Below are 6,000 nucleotides of genomic sequence, written 5' to 3'. Positions count from 1 at the left end.
AAGGGGTCATCCCTGCCCTCTCTTCACAATACACTTCTTCTTCTGACCAGTGCATCTTCGGAAAAATGCTTGGGATGAATCAGGAGTGGAGACTCCGTACGTTTTTTCTATCTTCCTCTTCATCCGCTCCCTCTTCTTCTCTAGCTCGTCGATCCCCACCTTCCGTCCCCTCCTTCACGTGTCGCGCGCACGTGAATGGTTCAGATCGATTCCGGTACGCTTCTCGATCGGACATCCGGCCAGGTATTCTTCACGTGAGAAAAAGAGAGAGAACGAGACACAAGATAATTACGATCACTGAATTTTATACATTCTTTAATCAACAGTTTGTTAATTATTGAACAGTTCGATAAATTAAATTATACTAATTTTTTAAAAATATGTCATTGTAGATACAAGTAAAAATGTCAGCTCTATTCTAAATATATTATTTATAAAATATTTTAAATAATTGAAACTTAGAGCATTGCTCGTTATTATAAAATTATTTTATGTGTATATACATTATATATATGTTATATATACAATAAGGGAAGTTTGGTCAATTTTTTCAAAAATAACACAGGACCAGAGTGACATTTTACGCGTTAGATATCTTAGCTATTATCAACGTACTCATCATGGATCGGTATCGTTTCTGTGACGCGAGACGATCAACGGAAATCGTGGCGCGTACAATCGCGATTACGCGAAGTGGAGCAAAGTGCATCTGAAGCGCATTTGAAGTACGTGTAGGGACGCAATGTCTAGGTCGATTACGGCTACATCGGCGTAGCGCCGCGTCGTGGAAGCGATTTCCTCGCGCCATTCATAACGCCACGACGCGTAGCGTGATAGCGCGTCAGGGTAATGCATGCATGCGGGAAACGCATACTTTATGCGCCGCGTGTCTAGTCGCTGATAAGCCGCTTGTTGAATTCCACCTACGAATGATAATCCTAACACGGTCCACGCGTATATTTCTTCGCGACGACGTATTTCGTGTTCACCTGTTCCTGTACGTGCATACATTATTGTATATATTTAACAAGTGATTTCGATAATGATCACTGTAGAATAATGTATTATATGTGCTTCACACATTCCCTCTATTTCATTCTATTCTTTTGTTACTTAAATTTTATTTAAATTTTCTTCTTTTAAATATTATATGTGTAAATAATATAAATAAATCCTTATGTACAAGATGTATAATTTTTTACAATAATAGAAATATAATAGCATATATAAACGTTTTTCTCGTTTCTATTATTATTGTAAATTGTATCTTTCTTTACTTTTAAAAATTAAAAATAATAACTTTAGATAGCCGTATCTGCTTCTCTAATATATATATATATATAACATCTTTTCATGAGTCTGACGATTGAGTTTTTGAGGTCGCATTTATGATGTCATCGTGTTGAAAGAGAGTACGGCAATAACAGTTTGCCGTTTTCAGGAATCGCAGAAATCAAAAGATTATTGCGCAGTATCGCATGCCGCGCTTCAACGCGCGCGTGTCAATATTCTTGGAAATCGAAATCTTCGCAACTCCGTTATACGGATGCGACCGTTTGCGTATAAAATGTTTCCCGTTTCTTTCTTGTAATGTAAACGCGTCCAATCTTGAGCGTGTTGACCTTTGCGATCGCTATCGGCTACTTTCGACTTTTACAATTATCACCATAACGTAAATACGTGAGTGGATTATTAAGAAAAACACAATGAGAGGAGGCGACAAATGGAGGAATATTAGATGTTAGAAATATAGAAATTAAAAGTAAAAAATCAGTTTTCTCAATAAACATAATGCACATGGATACAACTAAGGCATATAATTACAAAAGACATAAGATAATTTATTATTTACAGTGTTCACTGAGATCCTAATCATCTGCGCAATAATTCATTGAATTGTGCTATTTCGAGATAATCGTCACGTTATCATGTTGATTGCTTTGAATCAAAAAGAATTTCGAGAAGATAAAAAATATTTATGTATAAAAATCATACTTTTTAAGATATATATATAAAAAATTGGAATATAAAATATAAAGATTTTTTGCAGTTTTTTGCGGTATTTGAAAATATTTATTAACATCAATATCATGTAAGATACTTAATTATTAACATCAGTATTATTGTGGTATTACTATTCTGATTCAATTTACGAACTACGTTTTTTAAGATCAAAAGTAAAGCAGTTTAAAGAATTACATAAGAAATATTATTAAACATTAAGATTTTATGTAAATTAAAGTCTTCTCGCAGTTTTAATTGTGTTGTACACATTACAAGCTTATATTAAATGTTGTTAAAAATCTTTTCTTATAAGAATCTTTTTTAAATAAGCATTTAAACTAAATAATTTTGTTAATTAATTAAATTTATTAAGTGTTGTTAAATTAAATGTATTATTATGATGAATTATACAATATATAAAATTTTCTCGCATTTTTCTTAATAAAAAGAGAAACATTTAGTAAATCTGCATGTGTCTTTCAATCTTGACACGGAGGTGGCTGACTTCGAAACCGTTCGTTCAACCCTGACATTTGCCGTCGGCGCTCCAGAATGTCTGGTGATTTACAATTTTCGCGAATTACAAGCATTTTTATTCGTCGCGATTTGTTTTTTACCGCACGCCTGCGTGTGCACGCCAGTCCTTGAAATGAATTACACCGAATTATGCGACGCATTCCTCGTGATCTTGCCAGCTGCGCGTACCGAGGAGTCGCAATCGCGAGCGAGGGTGGCCATTCGATTCCCGAATGTGCAATCCGCCGGGCCTTTATCGTTCGTATAATTAAGCGCTCGTTACGTTACCCATACGGGAGCCGCGCCCCTTTCACCCAAGCAAGAATTTGCGGGACTTCGCGCTCTCGCTTTTGAAATTTTCATAACGACGCGAGGGACCGAGAATGAGCGACTGGCCGATCGTCTCCGGCTTCTCGCGCGCTACTTAATCCTCCGAATCAGTCCGGTTTTTTCCTGGGAGTATCGTAACGGAAAGTGTGACGGGGAAACGAAGTTTAAATTTAAAATTGTCGCTTGTGCGCGAGAATGTTAGTTGAACAGAAGTTTCTTAGTCCATTGGGAAATATACCGCGCGGGTTTTATTTCCGCGCTTATCAAAATTAGATTAGACGCCGGAGTTTCACTTATCTAACAGACCTGAGAAAACACGTGGGACTGACTCTCTTCAAATTTTTAAAAATCGCCAGGGATCGTCAATTTCGGTGCTGCAACGATGACCACGTTACTTTGGAGAGATACTACAGACGCTTATCGGTCATGTGTCGAGTGGCATCGAACCATCGGTACGCGTAACAAGTGGATAACATCGAAACAATCGAAACACGCCTGCAGATATTGTGCGCCGCATCAAAGCAAGCACATAAGCAACATACCGCGCGGACTTTGCGTAATTTCCACTCATTCAGAGTCAAAGCCGTGAGGGCCAATGAACGCCTCGATGTACTACACGCTTATCATTTTTCGTTAATCTCGCATGTATAATTAATGCGTATGAAATGGCGTTTTTCCTTTTTGTGCATCTATAAAAAAAAACCAATTTGTTGAATGTCCTTGTTATCAAAATGTTAAATATTGAAATAAGTTTATACCGCGTTAAACATAATTTACTTCCGTGAAGACATTTTCTATAATTTTATTAAGAAAAATATTTTCATTATTCAATCATTTTCACGAGTTGAGAACAAGATACGTCGAACAGAAAATAACAATATCTGCAAGAATTAAAATTTTTATTACTATTATCAACATAATATTGTGCTCTCCAGATGACTATTGTAATATTATATATGTATAAAATAAAAATACAATATTTTGCAAAAATTTAAAATTATTAAATTATATGCAAGCAATGAAGATCATTTCTAGTTGAATATATTAGTTTTAATTGGATAATGTTTGATACGGATTTTTTTTTCTGTGTAGCAATCGCTGAACGTTACACTGAAAAAAATTTACTAGATTGAAATAAATATTTTTTTAAATAGTACCAAGCAGAAGTTTTGTAAAAAAATAAGTGATATTTATTTTTTTACAATTATTTCATTTTAGTAAATTTTTTTTTCAGTATAAAGTCGTTTACCTCCCAAATAAGGATAGATCTTTCGAAAGCTCTGGTCAGCAATCCCTTTTATTAATCGCCGTATCAAACGTATACGTAGCAAGCATATACTTTCTCGCAAGTCTCCACGGCCGTGCACCGACATTTACGTCGTGTTATTCGTGTGACGCGGCATCGCGGGGATGCCGTGGAACGCGCGCGATCTCTCTCGGAAGGCGATTTGTCCGTGCGCGCGGGACAGGATCTGCCCTTAAGGCTGAAAGGATTTGTTCTCGAGCCGCGCGCGTGGCGATTGTCCCGCCTCGTTCTTATCAGACCCCGCTCCTATCGGCATCGACGATCTTGTCCACGAAGGAGGATAGAATGTCACGGGCGAAAACGAGTGGCTCGCAACGGAAGAACGGAGTGAATGGGACCTTCAAAATTGGAAGATTAATAGATCTGCGATTTATCTACTTCGAACCGAGAAAAATCGTAGTTTGTCGTAGCCTTTCGAGCTTCATCGATATCCTATCGCTTTCGGAGAAGAGAAGTTTCATCGAATCTCCATTCGGTGCCAATGACAACGAGCAAACGAATGAAATACTTATCCTCTGGTCTCGATCGGTTTCACCTCACCGACACATTTCAATCGTGTAGGCGCGCTGGGAATGCAGATTGAGACATAAATCCCGCTGAAAAATTCTAATTAAGATTGCATCCGGCTGTGCTTAAATCACCGGGCATTTCCATTCCGTCGGGGATGCCGGTAAAAAAGAAACGGAAAAGAAATAAATCGAGATCTCCCAAAGGAAAGGTACGCACGAGAATGATCCTTGACTATTCGTTATTTAATAAGCTCAAGTACGATTCAAGCTAACCGGGCACTGCGCCGGTGTTCCAAAATAAACATTTGCGAGTCACGTTTCTTATATACATACGTTCGCAAGTAGAGAGACCTAAAACGCATTGAGAATTAAAAAACAATTTCTTTTGCAATAATATCAGATTAATTATTTTCGTATTTTGCAATCAAAAACGTCATTTACTGAGTAATCCATTTATTTGTCTATGAATATCCCAAAGCTCTCATATACTAATAAAGTTAGAATTTTTTGTTTTGTCGTCTCACATATAATTGTAGATAAATAGGATTAAAATGATATAGTCTAGTAAGATACAATACAATAATATTTTTCTCGATTTGTAAGTAAACATTTCAATCTTCTTCTTAATTTTTTGATAAAAAATTTAATGTCTTTAAAAGTAACCATTTGAATAGGAATCGAATAAAATTGAATTAGATAAAATTCGAATATTTCAAATCCAAGAATTTAGAACAATACGCTTATACTGATAAAATTTTATAAAATCATTTTTGAGGAGACTTTATATCATATAGTCAATTATTTTTTATGTAGAAATCTTTTTCATTATCTGCATGTTAAAATTCAAATTCTGCATGTATACAAATTCATTAAACTGAAAGGCATCTTTTATTTTTTCAGTTTATACTCAAATAAACTTTTCGCAATTTAATAATTATCAAAGTTATTTAATAACTGTTATCTGAGGTCGACTAAAGCTCAAGATACCGTTACAAGTAATCCGTGCAAGGGATTTACACGCGGATTATGTCATTCGCGGTATCAGCGGGAGCTGTACAAAAATCTAAGCGGATAATGCGAAACCGTCGGGGAGCTTTGGCAAGAATGTCGATGGAGGGAAAATGAAAGGCGTTCCTCATAGGAGACGAGATGCACAATCCAACTTGGAAAAAAAAACGTACAGCTGTGGCGCGACCGTTGAAACATTTCAGGCCGACACTACTATCGGCGCAACGTTAAAGTCACAATTTGCATTCCGATGGGTGGTAGCCTCGTCGTCCCCCGTGTGGAATTGCTCGGTTGGGATTGCACGCGCACACGCGAACAAATCGTCGT

Source organism: Monomorium pharaonis, chromosome 4, assembly GCF_013373865.1.
Source record: "Monomorium pharaonis isolate MP-MQ-018 chromosome 4, ASM1337386v2, whole genome shotgun sequence".
In the NCBI taxonomy this organism is placed as follows: domain Eukaryota; kingdom Metazoa; phylum Arthropoda; class Insecta; order Hymenoptera; family Formicidae; genus Monomorium; species Monomorium pharaonis.
Note: the sequence above shows the minus strand (reverse complement) of the source record.